The 20,047-nt window shown below is 46.9% G+C and overlaps 1 long non-coding RNA gene across 1 annotated transcript in view; it reads left to right on the forward strand.

The window, feature by feature from the left end:
• The window catches only part of LOC142574121 (uncharacterized), a 29,164-nt gene extending 13,702 nt beyond the window's left edge, over positions 1 to 15,462 (forward strand). The window contains exon 3 of the long non-coding RNA XR_012826429.1: positions 15,357 to 15,462. This is a non-coding gene — a long non-coding RNA (uncharacterized LOC142574121). The remainder of the gene's footprint in view (positions 1 to 15,356) is intronic.
• Positions 15,463 to 20,047: the final 4,585 nt, after the last annotated feature.

Consider the following 20,047-nt stretch of genomic DNA (forward strand, 5'->3'; position numbering starts at 1 on the left):
GAAGCTCGAAACACTGGAACTACTGCTTGACCGCTAAACAACACTTCTCACCTAGGCGACTGCAGATGATTATAGCCAAGTGTATTTCTTAAAGGTAAATGTCGGGTGTCCCAGGGTACCAACGAAAAAAAAGATGTAATGCCCTTTTCCCATTTATTGTTATTCCAGGGTGTCTAAAGATGTCTTTAAAAAATTGCAGTTTCGCCCGTAGTTGACAGTTGCACAAAGTAAGGATAGTGATGCTAGAGCGCACACGCAAACTTGAACACATCTCGCTAGATGACTGCGGGCGCTAGTTGTCAAAACGCTGGCCTGAGCAAGCGCGGCAGCACATTCGTGTTGTCTATTGCTTCCACCAAACAGCGGCGAGAAAACAGTACGTACAAAGGTATGAGCTGTCTGCAGATCGCTTTCGAGGTACAAACGCGGGTGACCGCGTGCCGCCGTGCCAAGTACGCAGTGGCTGGCGGTGTAGAAGCCCTCCTCCCCACTCTGTCCCGCGCTGCCTCCCCGCTTTCCTCCGTTTCTCACGCGATATTGAGCCGCGATCGTCAGTTCATTCGCCCGGTCGCTGAATACGCTGTTGCTGCCGGAGCCCAACGGGACTCCCCGCTCCCTCCTTCCGATACTTCCATGGCCTTTCGAGCTTTCTCTTGCTCTCCGCCTTCCTCCCTCGCGCGCGCCAGATCGAGCCGCTATCGTTGGGTTTCCTCGCGTGGTTTCACTCGCACATACGGCATACGGCGCCCGGCGACGGCGTTATCGCCCTTGGACATTGCACGGAACATCACGATGCCGCCGACGGCAAGAATGCGGCTGCAGTGTCCACATAATTGCTATCGCAATAAAGAAAATGCATTCTAACAGCCTACCAGTACCACTTACCTCCAATTACTTAGGCAACTATGTCGAGGAGACCGTGTTCGTCCGGCTACGGTAGCCGCGCAGCCTACACGGCAAGCCCTCTCATCTGGCCTTTTTGACAAAGACCGTTGCCCGCCGTGGTTGCTCAGTGACTATGGTGTTAGGCTGCTAAGCACGAGGTCGTGGGGTCGAATTCTTGGCACGGCGGCAGCTTTGCGGCGGGCGCGATATGCGAAACCACCCGTGTACTCAGATTTAGGCGCACGTTAAAAAAGCACAGATGGTCCAAACTTACGGAGTCCCCCCACTACGGCGTACCGTATAATCAGACCGTGCTTTTGGCTTTTAAAACCACAAAATTCAATACAATGGTTGGTCCATTGTTAAAAAATGATTGGATTTCTATAGAGCTGCCGCGTACGATTTCTTCTACTCGTGAAAAAATGAGCGTCCATTGGTCGCACTAGAGCGCTTGGTTTTATGCATATCTAAGACCCGCCGTTGTATAGACCGTTGTATCGGCGAGGAGAAGCACAGCCTCGAACCAGCACGCCGCGCCACTCTCCTCCTCGCACTGGTATATGCGGATCGCCATTCTTCAACGAGTGTCATTTTGGGCACCTCCCAGCTGCCGCTTGGAACGTTAGCAGTGCCATTGCAAAATACTGCGATTCTAGGGCGCTCCGTGTGTAATTACTGTGGTGCCACATGGCTCAAGGTCGACGGGTTATTCTTGTGCTGTACTCCGCTGCACAGATAAGTTTCGGAAGAGAATTCAAATATCATTTACAGCCGCAGTGACTCTGTGGACTCCGCTGCTGCTGCAGTTGCATGCAGGTGGGAGCTTTCAATTACCAGCATTAACAGAAGGGACTTACGTCATCAATGTCATCGCCTGTATGTTCAGACGCTTGTGTTTCCAGTGCGCGTACGGCGACGAACTTGGTAGCCTTGATTAAACTGCGATATGAACGAAAACAAGATGCGCATTTGTGGCGGTCAACTGGTGTAAATGGACGAAGTGAGCTATTTCTTTGTGCACGCACAATGAAGTTATTCTTTCGGAATGTGTTCAAAGTTCACATGGGCTCTCGAGAGCTTCTGAATCTCTTCGGCAAGCTGTCCAGCCGATGTCGCCCATCGCGCGCTTTATCTCATCAGAAAACAAAGCTGCAGTTGCAAAGAGTAGTTCATTTTTCAGCTCTCCCGAGTTGCCGAGGTGACATTGCCCATGCGTCACTCGAGATCTAAGAGATCCCCATACTTTCAACGTATCGCGTGTGTCTGGTTGACGGCGTCATTATCACGCCCATTGTCACCAGATCCATTTGGCGAGTACTCCATATTAATGGCCTTTCCGGTCGCGTAATATTTCAGTTGTTTATTTTGTAAAATTTAATGCCCACATACCAAGGTAAACAATGTTTGGAAAATCGTAGCACAAGAATTGAAGCGCCACCAAACCTAGCAAAACGTGTTTACTCGTAGCTTCGCTATTACATGGATTGCCATGAACACTGCGGCACACCGCGTCACACACGAAGACACGCCGGACTGTTGTCACCTGAGGGAGACTTCAACAGTATTCAAGGTCTGATATACAGTAATAACATGTTGCACGTACAATGCGTATTATACGTACGTATCGACAATGTGGAGATTTGACCCGCCTGCTGTTTCAATCGCGGGCTGAGCTGTGGTAACTCTTGTAGGCCTGTCGCCTTTAGTTAATGTGATTATATCGAAGCTCCCAGCTTCAGTAACGCCCCGATATGAAGCTTCCCAACCGGAAAAAGTTGTAGTGACCTCTCAAGAAGACGCAAGAACTTGCCACTCGTAGTAAACAGAACGTTCTCTGAGCACCATTCATTGAAATCCCACGTAACAGCATGGCGACGGATGATAGCGGACACCGTCATCGCAAAATCGCGGCGCCCTCGACAAAAGGTCTACAGACCACATATTTTATAGCCTCGTAGCGCGGATATCAGTCACGCCGCTACTCTTGACACAAGGTGCAGACTTCTGGTCAGGACTGCGCGAGACATGAGAAAATTGCTGGACTTGCGGTGTGTGTTTGCATGTTGTGTTTTTAGACGTGTTCTTCTGAGTGGGATGTACAATGGTTGTTCGTCTGAGCGGCAGTGTGCCGTCATCGGCTGCGCCAAAAATCAGCGAACGCGGAAGCTGCTCATGCAAGAGCCGTACGATAAACGAAAGAACAAAACACCCTCCATGTATTTTTTACCAGTCGACGGGACATGTTCATAAATTTGTTTCGTAAGCATTCCTCCGCCTGTCTGTAAAATGCGGCAAGATGCACTCTATAGACTTACGTTTGGTCCTGTGGGAGAATATATAAGAATGACTTATGGCTAGGTATGAATACTATTTATGATTATGACTACATGTGGAGAGTGCGGAAAGACATTAAGACTAATTAGGGCTAACAAAATCTAGTAACGGCAATTACGGTGAAAGTAACTTTAGCTTATTGAAGAGTAAAGTGTATTTAGGCATAGTCAGGCTAAATTAAATAATTTAGGTAAAAATAACAATCAAGAGTAATTAGTTTTAATTAATTTGGTTATCGTAAGTCTGACTGATTTGCCTCAACAGAAAAAAAAAATTTCCTCTGGCATGTGTTGCCTTTTATCTGATCTTTTAACTTATGATTTCGGGTGGCGCGCAATCTAATCCGGGTTCCCTGAACAAATTCGAAACTGATGTGTTAGCCCAGGCTCTGAGCACCATACACACGCTTCAAGATGACCTTGCCGCTCTTTTAACAGAGTGAAAAATCAGTGCTGAAAAGCAGGCCGCTGCTTATAATGAAATCAAGCAACTAAACGCTAGAGTGGCGGCATTAGAAAATTCTATAGCGTCACTTGTCAGTGTGGAAACCAGGACTGATGCCCTCAGCGTCAGTTCAAAACAAATGGCGGCCGTTTCATCCAAATGTAACGACACGGAAAACAAATTGCGGAGTTCGAATCTCGTTTTTCTTCCCGCCTAGACGATGATACCAATAAGGATTGGGCATCGACCGAACAGCACATAATAGAATTTGGCTCATAAAAGCTGGGCGTTACACTAACAGGTCAACAATTTGAGCGCGTGCATCGACTTGGTTGATTTGTTGCCTGAAAACTAAGGCTTGTCATCGCCAAGCTAACTTTTTTCAAAGATGAAGAGCGCATTTTATCTTGTGGACCGAGGCTTAAGGGGACAGCTTTCTCAGTCCGAGAAGATTTTTCACAGGAACTCGGCAGTTCAGAAAGAAGCTAATTGAATGCGCCAAAAGACAGAATAAGTCCTTGAAGCTTTTGGTTGCAAACGAAGAATCGGCTCTGTAACATACGTCTATGAAAGAACGCCTAAAGCTGTCGTCGACTTAAACAGATAGCTTCCACGTCGGAAGGGGCGCCTGAAGTTAGGAAATTGGAAGTTAGACAACCCTTTCTTCTCTGCAACTATCACAACCCAGGGCACATTGCTGCGCATTGTTACAAGGCGAAGGTTGTGTTTTTATCGGTCGGTTGCAATGACGAGAACATCAAGCTGATCGAACTGTACATGCGCTAAATTGAAGTAAACGGGAAACCATGTGGCGTACTGCGTGACTCCGCGGCTGTTATGGACGCGTTTCACAGCTCTTATGTGCAAGCCGAGGTGCTCATGGCTCAACGCGCCTGGATTAAGCAAGGTCTAGAAGCTCATAGCGCATGCATTTCGCTCACAAAAGTATCTATCTATTAAAGATCCTTTCGGCACACTTGAGAGGGAAGCTGCCGTACCACCTACGCTTCCTCCGTAGGACCCCTAACTGCTCGCAAATAGGTTGGATTAGATTCAGCGCAACAAAAGGGCTAATGCTCAGGGAGGCTAGCATGTTGGCACAAATGACAGCGAATACTTGTGAGTTAACTGCAGTAGCAGTCCCATAAACGGCTCTAACTGAGGTGAATGGCTGTTCGCAACCTTGGAAAGTGGAGATCTAGAATCCTGCCGTGTTGGAACCACACGTGTTTGGATCTGCTCCTGCAGAAGCCCCGGTAGTGGAAGCAGCCGAGTTATTGGAAGACAGGTCGCCAGATTTGCTTGTAGCGCTGGGATGCAAGTTCTTTTCTTTAATTGTTGCGGATGGTTAGGCGGAGCCTCCGAAAACTCAATTGAGGACAGAGCCATTTCTTCCAAAACGCACATGACACCTTTAATGCATCGAACAAAAATAGGACACATAAAATGACCACTCAATGAAAAACTCATAACCTGAAACAAAATACAGTAAGAACTATAATGGTAGCCTCAGCACTGTAGTTAGGGGCAGGTTATGTGTGATCGTGCACGCAAACTGTTCGACGTGAAGGGGTGGAGGCGAGGCGGTGAAACAACTGGCGTTGGTCTCGCCACAATTACGATGTACTTGACCATAGAGCCAGCGGCCAGAGTGCAGCTCCAGCTTAGAGAAGGGACGCAGGCGGCTTGGTACGGACAGGTGGACGCGGTGTCTCAGCCAAGAAGCTGGGTGCAAACTGGGGCCCGTATCCCGACTGGTCGAACTCTGCCTGCGGGCGCACAAGTTTGCCGGCCTCGGGTAGAACACTTCATACTCGGCAGGAGTACACACGCCTGGCAACAGGATGGCAGGAGGTCCCGGTCGGGTGAAACGCTGAGACTCTGGTCGGGAACCCAAGAGCCCATCTTTAGTTCCCGGTTTGGTGGGCGATCTTCACTCTTGCGTCGCTTACTCGAACTCTTCCACCATGGCACTGTTTCGCGCGCTCCGCACATCACAAGCTCCTCCGTCGGAATGGCTACAGCGGCTGTTACAGATAAGCAGTTAAGTATTCAAGTCCGAGAAAAACAAGGATCCCAGCCTGCGGAACATCCGAAGCAACCTAAATGGAGGTGTTCCATGGGCAAGGCTTCCCGAAAAGATTCCGGTAGAGCTTCCGGACATTGTGTCAGTCACTAACGGATACGTTCGGGAACAACTCATTAAGAAACTAGTCTTTGAAGCGTAGCTGGAGCATGAACGGATAAGTCCTGAAATCCTTGCAGGATTTCAGGAACTATTTGGTGATTCGGGACGTTGTTCCTGCAACGCAGAGAAATTTGTAAGGATTTGCGACACATGTACGAGCGTGCGGAACTGGGTGAAAGGCAAGAGCGCCAATGAAGCTAGTGCAGATCATCACTGAGCCCTTTCGCCGTCTATTAGTAGACACACAGGTAGGCCCACTTTCAGTAACAACCTCGGGATGCTATCATATTTTGACTGCGATTTGCCCCGCTAACAAATTCCCCGAAGCGGTCCCACTTAAAGAACATAGTGCGTTGGAAATAGTTAATGCGCTTCTCTCGATATTCGTGCGATTTGGTTTTCGCACCGAAGTACAGTTTGCCAAGGCACCAAAAAATGCCAAATCCCACAAGGGGAAGTAAGTGATTGATCTCGGTAATGTAATCGGACAGAGCCGTCGCCGTCCCTCTGAGGTAGAGGAGGCTGTGACACGAGATTTCCTGCAACGTCGCACAAACACCGATATTCGATCTTTGTTAGAGGTCGCCGGGTACTATCAGCGGTATATCTCTAGGTCTTCTGAACAAGCTACTGCTCTAACTGATGCTCTTCAAAAAACGTAGCCACAGGCCTTTAGGAAGAAAAAAAAGAAATACTCTTTCAACGCCCTAAAGAGCACGTTAACGAGTCAGCCCGTTCTAAGATCGCCGGGCTACACGAAGGGATTTGTGGTTCATTGCGATGAACCACAAATGGGCAAGCGAGGCATGGGCGTCGTACTATGTCAAAAGGGAGAGAACAACGAGGAACACCCCGTCCTTTACGCAAGTCTAAAACTCACAAATCGAGAACAGTACTACAGCACTACTGAGAGAGATTTCGCATGTCTAGTATGGAGTGTTCAAAAATTGTCCTGCTACTTTGCGGGCTCGAAGTTCTTCATTGAAACGGTTCATTGTCCTTTCAAATGGTTTCAGGCAACGTCTTCCAAAAATGGTCGTGTCCTACGCTAGAATCTCGCGTTACAGCAATATCCTTTTGGGAACGCCGACGGCCACGGCGTCGGTTAAAATGCGCTTGAAGTCTCCAGATAATTACTGTCGCAATAAAGCAGAGCTTGGGTTCGGTGACGTGTGTTCGAACGAGTCCTTATGCGCGCTCAGACATGTAGTTAGGCGATGCATTTAACGTGCTCCTACATGGAGTGGGCTTCCATACGTGAAGCCCCTGTAAATCTCTAAAATGAACTCCTTTTGTATCGCTCCTACTCCTGAACGTACTCATCTCTGTGCCTTTAGGATTCGTGGCCGAAACGCTACGCCAAGCCGCAACAGGACGTATAATGCTTTTGCATAAAGAACTAAATTCGCACACGTTTGTACGCACGTTCACCGAATGCAAACAATAGCGTCGGCTACGCGTTATCTTCGTCAGGACAATGACAATTTTGGTGAGACATAATAATGTGATAGCGATTGACCAATCGGTGGTTGCTGCCTTAGTGAACATGGTTTTGGTACTTTCATTAGTCCTGTGACTTTGTGGGTTGCGAGCAATCGCTTCTTTTTGGGCTTTACGCTTTCCAGTGGCACGTTGACGCTTTGTTTCTGAATTATGTTGGAGGACGGCTTTGCAGATTGCACTGGTGCGTTAACTCTTAGCCTAATGTGATTTGTGTAATCAGCCCTCCCTCACGTCCTCCCTTAAGCTTCTTCGGCACGAAGATTTTCTCTTTCACGTCTTAGGTGGAACTATGCTAGCACTGAAAGGAAGGCACTGTATGCAAGTACTTTTAGCAAATAAATGTTGCCAGGGACATTCAAAGAGAAATGTACTGCACTTTCAACTGTTGACCCTTATGCCATTTGTATATGGGTTGCTGTCTTTTTAGCACTACTGAGGTTTCTAGTATGACCGACCAAGTACTCCGAATCAATCTTTTGTCATTTGGTCGTAGGTTGCATGAGCGTGCACTGGTGTTGAGCATATTTGATTGGGAATTTACTGCGGAGTAGTAACATGGACTTTTCTATACGTAAAAGTGTAGTGCATTGTAAGCTGGAAAAGCGCGCTGGCTACCTCTTACCAGTAAATTGTTTCGATGCGGCGCCACTCACGTGCTCAGCGTCCCAAAGCACTGGCTAGCGCGATGGAAGCTGGTTCGGTGTTAGGTGAAATTGCAAGAGGCGCGTCCATGGCTAGAGCATCCGGCTGCTCTGATAGAGTCTTTGGGTTCCAGAGGAACCGTCGGGTATGTGTTGAAGCGAAACCTTTTTTTTTTGTTAGCCAAGCCAGACTTTCCTGGCCATAGTAGCTGCTGGGTTTCTTTCTATGTAGCTTGTGGCCTTGCTTTCTATGCAGTCATTCAGTGATAAAAAAGCGGACCTTATTATTCTAATTGCTGCAATATATTTACTGAAAAGCACAATTCCGTTGTCGACACCAGCCGTTATATGCATACCTTCCTAGGCTTTGGGGTCTGGCCCGTCACCTTGGTCAGACTTACACCAAGTAAAGGCAGGATCTGACCGCGTGTATTCGGCATGTTGACTCTACATACAATGTCCTAACATGGGGCGCCGATTCCGGAGACAGTATTAAGCGTGGTTACGTGGTTGACAGGTGCAGGTCGCCACGTCTTGCTGTTTTCGCTGGCTCGTAGGTAATCGCTATAGTGGAAAAGGCCGTTCCGGATGTAATCAGTTGCGTGGCATTTCTTTACCCTCTTCACCAAAGCTTCACTTCCCAGTATCTACCCTGCTGTCTGGATCAGCAAAACGTTTTACAGCGAAGCTGTTAATGGGACTAGAAGTGCTCGAAGACGTTAAGCGCAGCTTTTATCCATTGTCGGGATCCTGGTATGGGATTCGGATTTCCCACCCATGTGTCACATAAAGGATCGCTTGCCTAAGCTGTTGCGGTGCCTAAAACATGGTAGCTGGACTGCGCTATAACGGGGCCTAGAACTAAGCCAACTAAACGGACCCACGCCGTCGTCTATCTCTATCAACGAGAGTTGCTTCTTGGTGATCAGATGAGGTCGGGAGGTTGGTGGAAGCGAGAAAAGTGTTTAGATTTGCTTATATATAGCTCCCAACGCTCTAAGTATATGGGAGCACGCTTCAAATTGGAGCAAATTACAGGACTGATCATACTACATATAAGCACACTACATGTCTGAGCACACTAGGCGTATACAGATTACGTGTCTGAGCACACTCTGCACTGCAGCAAAACTCCCCTTTTTGAGTCGTCGTTTTTTCTACATTCACTAGACGGGCGATTTCGATTACTCTGTCCCGGGCAATCAGAAGGGTCGAAGTGTTCAGAACGCTCCACCCATAATTTCGCTGCAACATGTTGGACTCCGTCTCTGATGTCGTGCAGTCACTCCCGCATATGACGCAACAAATAGACAATTGGGAATATGAAGTCAACGTTGTTGCCATGGTTGTCGTCAACGCTGGTCGATGCATCAGTTAGCGGGCTCTCCATAGAGATCAGCTTGTAGTGAGTTGAGAAGTCTGGATTTGACGAATGCTACGGCTTTTGCAGAATGTGGTAATTGCTGTTACATTAATTAGAGCTTCTTTGTTGGCGCGTCAATAATGAGCGCCGGGCCCCGTCGTCGTCTTGGCGGGCACTGGTGAAGGAATCACATCGTGGGAAGCACGAAAAGAAGGCCCATTGTTGTTTTGAGACGTGACGGTGTACTCTTAAAAAAACTGCTTAACATGCCAAATTTATACATCGCTAAAATGGGGCAAATTATAGAGGCAATATGCAGGCAAATATTCAAGTGTCTCTGTTTGTATGTGTGTCAATTAGAGTCTATATAAAATTTAATAAACCCTCGCTTTCAGTCTGCCTGAAAGAGATTACATGAAACACTTCAAATTTTTGTCAACTTTTGATGCACCAAATGCGGCAGAGATTTATTAATTTCAACAAATGAGGCCGCTCTATCAGTGACGTGTACCGTAAGTTTGAGTGTGTAGATTATTATTTGTTTGAAAATAATTACTGAATACTCCTCTGCACCCGAGTTTTAAGCAGTATAACAGGCATTTCTCCTACGTCTCCTCGATGAAACATGTGAGGCAGAGTATCTACAGCTTATTGAATTCGAAAGGATGCTGGGAGGGACGAACGAGAAATGATTATTCTGTGCAACATATTTGCAGTTAATGTAGAAACTTGCTTATTCAAATGTCCCAGACTCTCACATGCACGTTATCGGCAATGTTTCCCAGTAGCATGAAACATCTGCGAAAGTCACCAGCCTCAAAGTCAGCTAAAATATGCTGAAGCTTATAGTTTGCAGTCACGCCAAAACTTCATGCTTCAGATTTAAAGAGATGCCTTGGAAATATATACATTTATTTATTCTTCTGCGTGTGATACGAGAATTTCACTTGGTTTGTCTGGTATCGTCGATGATTAGAGTAGCCACCTCCTATAAATTTTCAAAAATGATTAGATTCGCGTAACTTGTACTGAAAGTTCAATATGTCTCAATGAATTGGGTTCATTGTCATTAATTACGTGTGCAAGCGTTTCGGTGTGTTACGAGCCTGATTTACGAGACGTGCAAAGTTTAGACAGCTGCTTTGTCGTAACTCCAACTGCAAGCCCGATCTACGGGGACTTGAGGACAATACCATCAGATGTTTGTGTGTATATGTATCAACAACATCAGCTTAAGCTCATGCGGATAATATAACAGCTTTCTAATATATTTATGCAGCAAATGCTCAAAATTGTAACGCTTAGTTTCCGAATGTACTAAAAAAAGTGCGCGTTACAAAAAGTTTGCATTTCGTAGAAATGAGCGCCTTCATAAGTGCAATATTGGTGCCATAATACGTGCACTCGCCAAGAATAGATAAACATTTTTATTTTAATTTTATTCTTGGCGGGTGCGCATGCTTTATGGCACCAATATGTTTCCTCGCCAGACGAGTTTTCGTCGAGCACTTGACTATAAGGGCAATATATAGAGAAATTAAAGCTTAACAAGTAATTGTTGTACCCTATCTTTATTCCTTATTTCTTTGCGCATAACGATAATTGTAGTTTGTTTTTCTCGTGAAACTTGCGAACTACCCTAGTGAAATTGTTTATATTTATAGGAACTAAACGCGAAGACTGGGGTAACGTACATGCAAAGTTTTAAATGGGGACTTTAATTACGGTCTTTGCAATAAATTGCCTGAGAGGTGCTTCGAAGCGCTCTTAGTGTATTTCACGAGCAGCGCAAAATTTTGTTAGCTGCTCTGCCGTGACTGCGAATGTCACGAAGTTCAAGTTAACGGAAAAATTGGTAGACCGGTATGACAAATTTGTGCGGAGTTATTTGCTTATGGTAAGATTTGACCTTTGTGAAGCATTTCTTAATGAAGTGTTCGCAGGTGTAATTCGAAAGTGTCATGGGCGTTAATGGCTATGCTATCCAAGTTTTCTAAATACTTGCAGGTTGCACCATATTTTTATTTAGCAGGAAGGGAGGCAGTGGTCTGCGCAATTTTTGAAAAAATAAAGAAAACACTTTCACGTTTAATCATTCTTGATACGGGTTGCAATTCAATACTGAACCCTCGTTTTAAAGCCACACTTCATCTTCCTTCAGATATTCAACTGCGGCGACTGCTGCTCCTGCGGGCGACCCTCCAAGATCAGTAGTTTGCTCCCGTCGGCAACACGCGGTGGCATAAATTTATGCTAGCGAAGCCTTGGAAGCACCTAGCTTTCCTACAGACGGGTGCAGCTTCCCATTTGTTTTCCTTGAAGGGCCCCTAACCAGGTCTGGCCACTTTGAGCTGACAAGCGCCGTGCATACAATGCGCGCTAACGAAGCTGTCTGCTAAGTGTTACATCACTACAGCCGCGGGAAGAGCCGACATTTCAAACCTAACGCCGTCTGCCCTTCTCCTCACGGGCGCTGCGCTCCCAGCCGGAGAGTCGACGTGCATCGAACAAGTGTGCCCACGTAAATATCAGTGCTGTGGCGTCGTTCATAGTGGCACGTATTTTCGAGAATCATCCAAGGCAACATCTGTTATTTGCGTAATTGTTTGCTTCAAATGATGAATTAAAATTTAGAGAAATAATAAAACATATCAAACGAAACTCCACGCGTTTCTTTAACGTGAGGCGTTCTTTGCCTCTTCCTTCGACTTTCCCACTGCTGCTGCTGCTGTGGCTGCTGTTGTCTGGCACACCGCTCTGGGGTGGGTAGTGGGGGGTTAAGAACTTCTGTATACTTGACAGGAGTGAGTCAGAGAGGAAACGCGACACGGTAAACTCGTTGGGACCCCACCACGCCGAATGTGCACAGTGCCCTCTGGAGTACCCTAGGCGTCACCACTTCATATTTTTGACAGCTGTAATTCGCCATGACTCCACTCAAAACCATATCAGAAAGTTGAGTCCCTCCTCTTCTACTAACGTAGATAGAACTGCAGAGAGGAGGGAGGAGAAGAGGCTGCTCCCATGCAAGGGGGCGCGGAGAAGTCGGTGACGTGAGAACGCAAGCAAACCCTACTACTATACCACAGTGGTTGCGGGGAAATTAGATATGCTTAAGTTCAAGGCACGGTACAGTACGTACCTGCTATTTATAAAAAAAATAAATGCCATAAATATATCAAGCGGACAAATTATGCAGCCGCATTAAGTAAAGCAGGGTCCACGCGACACAACGAAAGTGGTCGCTCGTCAAATCAACACTTCTATTCTCGCCGCAGTATTTTTGCAGCTATGGCATTGCTAGAGGTCGCGGATTTGATCGCGACCGTGGCAGCTGCATTTAGACTGGGGCGTGATAGGAAAGGCATGGGCACTTAGATTTTCGGACACGTTAGAGAACGTCACGGTGTCAAAATTAATCCGGAGTTCGCCACTACGGCAAGCCTCATAATCCGATTGTGGTTTGGCACGTACAGAACCGTATTCAAATATAAGTTTAATACTTCTGCCATGAAGTCATGTGCCATGTGAGGCAATGACAGTGCTCAGTCGTCTCAGATGCTATGAAATATGGCTCACAATTACGCCTAAAGCAAGCACCACTTCCTGTGTGTTCTGTGTATTACGCAGACAATCAGCAGTGGTCCACGAAAGGTAACGTTAGACATCAACTCACCACTCTCGTGTTAGCCTAAACGTTGAAGAAATTAGGCTTTCGCCATCGACAATTCCGCTAATTATCGTCAGTAAAAGCAACAAGCACAGAAAGGCTCGCTTATATTGATTGCCTCAGTGCTTGGGATTTGCATAATCTTTTACTTCGCATCTCAGCAACCGAGATGTACTTCCGATTCGTGTACTTCTTCTAACGCCGTTCAGACGCGCGTGTAGACAACAAAACTATGTCATTTCCTAGCGTGTTCAAGCGCACGATCATGCTCTGTGTCCCGATTTTGTCTGTCCTATATTCGTGTGGCTACGACTTATAACGGTGGTCAAGTGTTCTCGTGCACAGCGCGCAAAATCGTGCGCTGCGCGATACGAGGCAGACAAAACAGCTCGCGTGCGACGCTGTCTGCGGAAGTGTGCCGTGCAGCAAAGAAAAAAGACAGAAAAAATGGAGGCAGTGTCCGTGATGTCCTCTAGCTTTGGTATTAGAGAACGCAGGGAAAGAATTTAAATTGCAGACACTAGACGGGGCAAGTGGAGAGAGGCCTCTCTTCGCGGTGGCGCACGCCACTTCAATTCTTCAGTTCGCGGCAATGAAATATTTCTGCATAGGGTTTTAATGAACCAATTTTAAAAATTATTGGGCAGAACGCTCCCTAGTGAGCACGTAACGACTTTAAGCGTGTAACCAACGTTTTTTTTTTTTTTTTGTGGCCTGGTGAGGGGCCCTTTAAAGATCAGGTGTAGCTGCACTAAGTTTTGCATTGTACGATCCGTAGCATGAAATTCTCTCTCTGCGAAACTTGAGCCAGAGAAAATAAGCAGTATGCGAAAAATAATATAACTATGATTTTGAGCAAGATACGTACCTCTTCGAAGGTAGACTGAAATTTTATTGAAGCGACTCATTTATTGTTGAACGACTAACGGCGACGCGTAAGCTGTGTCTATTGTCATAGTGCGCAACGTGTAATATGCTTCAACACTGACAAGATCAGAACTTAATTTCTGTATTTCTTTATAATAATGCGCTACACTCTTCCGAAACTATACTGAAGTGTAAGCACGAAATCAGGCCAATGCACAGCTTGAGACGTCTACGCAGTGATGTCCCCAGACCGAAGACATAATGTGTGTCAAAGCAAGAATGGCGGACGCAGTGAAATGGACAGAGAACTACAGTACACACCCAGCTACATATTGCCACTACAAACTTGGTGACATTCAAGTTGCGCGCCCTTTGCATTGGGCACTGTGCACGCCGTACAGTGGTGTTGTTCAACAACAAGCAGCGATCTTCGTGGCACGGGCAGCCAGTTGGACCCGGCTCGCATGCGCCACGCGCACGAGGTGTCACGCGAGGAGAAGAGGAAGACCGTTCGAGCCCAGTTTGAGAACGCGACTGCCGCGGATTTCTGCACGGCCACAGTGGCTTTTACTTGTGGGCACAAGTTCGCCTTTAATAAATATCCTTGTTTTACTAACATCGTTACAATATAAAGACTCTGTACCTCGTCTGTTATACTGGCTCCTATCCATTGCGCAGTATTGGACAGAAATGGACACATACCCTCTGATACATACCAAATAGCGAAATCAAATAAAATCGAAAATATCAATGAAGCAATTGAATATTATGCGCTAGTTCATGAAGAATTCATAAAGAGATGCCTATGAGCCGACATATGTCCAGGTTTGTGGTCGCCTTTTATTTTTTGAATACACACAAGGAAGGTGCACGTTTGCCTTTAATTTGTCAATCAAAGGGCAGTGCTACTTCAGACTATAGTCGTACCAGTAGTAGCAGCGACGGTGCCATCGCTGCTGTATGCACCGGGGTGTCAGTCAACCAAGCTCCACCTTAAAAACTTCTACACTGACACAGAAGTTCATACTAAGCCGAGCAGCACAGCCCCCGTGCAGAGTGCGTGTTCGACAAGACCAGTGCACATTCGAAGTGTTCGCTGCGTCCGACTTATAGAATTATGGTATCTTCGGCTTACTGAGCTAAGATCAACGTAGGCCAGTGCTAGTTTGTTGAATATGGGCTATTGTAGTTAGGAGCAAAGCCGAGAACATGCCAACCCTCTGTTGATTGGCTAATTGATCAACCTGTTATTTTTTATTGATTGGTTGAGTTCAAGCGATGTGTTGATTAGAACATCTTTACTTTCATTTGGATACAATGCTCGAAAATATGCTGTTTGACAACGGCGCATTCTTTCTTCCAGCGGAGCTCCATGTGCCGAGCTTTGCTGCCGTCGCAAGAACAGTGAAACAGACCAGCTTTGGGCCGTGGTGGTGTAACAAGCTTTCTTTTCTTTTGCAGTTTCTGCAATACATGAAAGCGCGCTAAAAGTAAAGGGTCAAGTTCGTGGACCCATTAAAGACATAGGCGCCTTGACAGAACCACTCATCACGGGCGGTACGTTATTTTCCATTTTCGTTGTAATTAGTTCTGCTGCAAAGGTCTGTGAGTAATGAAAGCAATATGATCGTCCTGGAAAAAAGAATGGTCTGCGCACAGCTTCAGTGCCAAGATTGCCACAGAGTGGACATGTCAAGATTTTGATATCCAAATGCCCAGCTCGGTGGTTTGTGCATTCAATTGTTCCTGGGCTTAGCCTGAGGTCGCGAGTGCGATTCACGCCTGTGGCTCCGGAGTAGTTTCGACCTTGTGTGGATCATTTTAAACTGTATTAAATCTAATTTAGGCGAGTGGTCTCACATTACAATGGGGGCGAAATACGAAACTACCCGCGTAACGTCTGATGTAGAAATTATTCCGGAGCCCGGACCCTCCTCAGTACGGTGTCTCCCCATAGCCCAAATGCTTCTTCAGAACGTTTCCCTCCATAATTATATATGTTTCATTTTGTTTGACTGCGCGTTTATCAGGCAGTGCTACTATGTTTATGAGCCTTTTGTCGAATGAGTATTCCAGAATTTAATGTTCTCCAACAATTCACCTTCACCTTGTCATCCAATCTGCAGCTTTTTACATCTGAATTAAGTCTCTTTCCCAGCCGTGTTAATATTACTAAATATCAAGGTCACCCAAGGATGCTCACTCGAACAATATATGTTGTTCTTCTCGTGACGATGCAGCAGCCTGACGCATGTCAGGTCGCCACGTCGTGTAGTATACACGTCTGTGGCGCATTACGTGGCGCTTTCATTTCCAGAAATATGGGTCGGAACAATTGCAAAGTACACGAAAAACACGTACGGAGGCAATGATATCATCACCTACCAGAAGCTCGTCCCGGTGTTTCTGGTGAAAGCGCTCGACTCCAAATACGTTGGCTCGCACGGAATACGGTGCTGCATGGCCTGGAGCCTGTTCCGCCAGCTCGTAAACTACGCGGATCCCGGTCAGTTGCCGAAGCACAGAAACCCCGAAAGCGTTTGCTACAGGCACGCCAACTGGCTAATGGGCTACGCTATCACCAGCCGGTTCTACCATTCGGGTGAGTTGACGGGCTCAATAAAAATCTTGATAAATGGTCACTATAGTATGCGCCCTAGTACAGCAATTAATTGTTGATTGAAATGGTTACCAAAAACTAGGTCTATATATATATATATATATATATTGTTACAAAGGCTCACTGCAAGTAAAAATACGCGGGAAGCGAGAATGGAGAAAGAGCAGCACGACATTGCCCCTACGATTTCGACGGGTATGTATGCCTTGGTGATCATTAAAGCAGCCCCTTAACCATCTCCGGAGAGCGTAACAGATTGGTGGAGGTGCTGGGTAAGAGGAAGATGACCGCAACGACGGAAGCTCTACTCTCTGGACTTCGCGGCAGCAGCCGCCTTGCCGCACTTCGCCTTCGCCGATCAACATGATGTCCCAAGTCGATACCACTGATGCGGTTTTGGCAACTCTTACGTGTTCCTTGCCATACTATCGAGTACCGCCGAACTTCGGCGGCACTTCAGGAGAATACGTCAATGAGTGGCTCAACAACTACAACCGGGTGAGCAGAAGCAACCGCAGGGACTAGGCAGCGCAGCTGAGTGTTGTTGTTTTTTCGTTAACACCGCCCTTATCTGGTATAAAAACTACGATTACATGTTCACAACTTGGGATCGTTTCGTTGAAGAAGCACAGAAACTCTTCGGCGATCCTAACGCGAAGAAAAAGCGAGTGGAACAGTCACTGGCTCAGAGGGCACAGCTTCCATGCGAGAGATGCACTACATATATAGAATAAATCTCGAAATTTTGCAAGATAGTGAATCCCAGGATGCCTAACGAGGCCAAGGTTGGACACGTTGTTAAAGGGATAGCCGAAGACATGTACAACTTCCTGATTGGCAAATGGAATTCGAACTCCGCGTCCTCAGTAATGCTGCACTGTCGCACATTTGAAACGCTGAAGATGCCACGAATAGCTCAGAAGTATGGCCGTCTGTCGAACGTCCCAACAGTGGCCAATGTCGATACAATGCCGCCTGCTGACCTCTTGTCGACAATACGGCAGGTTGTAAGAGAATAATTATTTCGATGTCAGAAAATCTCTCATTGCCCCGGTAGCTTTCAGGACGCCTATGCAACAGAAACAGAACGCACGCGAACATCGGCGCTCCGGTCCCATGGCAGCCGTCAGTTAATGCAGCAGATGTCGTCGACGATTATCAAGGAACAATGTGATCTGGGTTCTCACGTCGACCACTCTCCAATTACGAACGCCGTTCTCGCTCGTCACGCTTTTCTCCACGAATGTCGGCCGGCGGCCGTTGCCATGAAAATCAATACTACCATTCAGTTCCATCTGAGAGGCCTGGTGACTCCGAGCTGCCGCAGGTGTCTCTATTCCTTTCGGTGTGCTACAGCTGTTGCGTCCCAGGTCCCATCTCGTGCTTTGCAACTACCGCCCTTCATACAAGCGAGAGCTCTTGAACATGTCTCCCCAGCCTTTCGACGGCCCGTTCTCTACGCCATTGCCATCACGCACACCTTCGGGTTCACATTAACCCCCGAGCTCCCCGTGCTCCACGATTCCCATCGCCGCAGCGACGCACGCCGTCACCGCCGCCGGAAAACTAGTCGGTGCGGCCAATGGGGGTGAGGCTGCAAGATTCCACGCACTATCAGCAGATATACCCCCGTCAGTGTTTATGCTCAAGCACATTGTACACGTACTTGTTGATTACGTACCTACTATGGCACTTGTGGGTAGAGGCGCGACAATATCTGTGGCGAGTGTCAACTTTAAGAGGCTTCTTGGACTTAAAGTGATGTTTTCTTTAAGCCGTGGTGCGACATTCCGCGGTATCAACAGTGATGCGTTGTGCCCTGTGGAAATCTGTACTGTGGATGTGCCTTTGTGCGGCAAAGTGTTTCCCACAGAATGCGCGGTTATTACACGAGCCACACATGACGGTATTTTATGTATCGATTTTTTGCCGGAGTGTGGGGCAGCTGTTGACTGTAGAATTTGGCACCTTTCCATTCGCGGTAGTTTCCCAGCTGTGCTCTTGGAAATTTCATCGCCTGGTGAATTCATCTTTGTCGACTCTGAGGACACTGTCTTTCCTGCATTTCCTGCTGTGTGCATTCCAGTGACCTCTTCTAGTAAAGACCTTGCCATGTTCGATGCCACGCTGGAACCGATTAAGTTGACTTGTGTGAAAAAAAAAGACATTGTAGTTCCCCATTGCGTGGTGTCTGTAATCGAAGGACCCGCAAGTGTGTGGGACATGTACGGATGAATGGAGCCTGCAGTGTTGCCTCGTGGCATGAAACTCCCTGTATTCGAACCCGAATCATCTGCGGTGCTGGTTGCGCTTGTTGCTGCTACAGGCGAGAATGAACATCTAGATTATCAAGGTTCAGAAGATTCACAACTTCTACAAATGATCAGCAAGTCACTTAGTCAAAGCGAACGTCATAGACTGTTGAGTATTTTATCTAAGCATTTCAATGTGTTCGACTTTCCGAAAAGCAGCAAAATTCCAGCGTCTCGAATGCGTCATCGGATCAACACTGCTTCGGCGCATCCCATACGTCGGAAAACTTAGGGTGGCACCGTAAGAGTGCAGCATCATCAACGAGCAAGTGCAGGAGATGCTAGGAAAGGGAATAATTCAGGAAACGGCAAGTCCCTGGGCTGCTACCGTCATTCTGGTGAAAAAGAAAGATGGTACGTGGAGATTCTGCGTTCATTACCGCTGACTGAATTTCGTTACCAAGAAAGACTTCTCTCCGCTGCCTTGTATTGATGACGCCTTCGACTGTCTGCATTCCGCTTCCTACTTTTCTTCCGTGGATCGCAGAGCAGGTTATTGGGAATTTCCCATACACCCATCTGATCAGAAAAAGACGGCATTTGTTGCGCCTGATGAGCTGTACGAATTCAACGTCATGCCGTTCGGATTGTGCAATGTGTCGGCGACATTCGAAACATTCATGGATACTACTCTGCGCCGTTTGACATGACAAATTTGTATGTGTTACCTTGATGATGTCCTAATTTTTGGACACACATTTCAGGAGCGCAACAGTCATCTCGCTATTGTACTCGATTTTATCGAAAAGGCTTGTCTTGAGCTGAGTTCCAAAAGATGCCATTTTGGCGAGCGCCAAACTGTGGTGTTAGGACATCTCGTCGATTAAGATGGCATTAGACCTGACCCATTGCCATTGAATCAATCAAGCAACCTAAATCTATCAAACAGCTTCGTAGCTTGGTGGGGCTCTGCTCATATTTCCGGTGGATCATAGCCCGTTTTGCGGATGTCGCTCTCCTTTTGACGAGACTTCTGCTTAAGAATACTCCATTTCAGTGGATCTCTGAGCGCGAAGCCGCTTTTCGCCATCTGAAGTTTTTGTTAACTTCTCAGCCAATACTCCGGCACTTCGATCCTTCGTCACCAACATAGATTCACCCAAACGCAAGTGGCGTCGGCATCGGTACCGTCCTTGTTCAGCGCTCTCGGAACAGCTAACATGTCGTGGCATACGCAAGCCGCTCTTTGGGAGCCTGAACTAAACTACACTGTAACAGAA

Source organism: Dermacentor variabilis, chromosome 3 (assembly GCF_050947875.1).
Source record: "Dermacentor variabilis isolate Ectoservices chromosome 3, ASM5094787v1, whole genome shotgun sequence".
NCBI lineage: Eukaryota > Metazoa > Arthropoda > Arachnida > Ixodida > Ixodidae > Dermacentor > Dermacentor variabilis.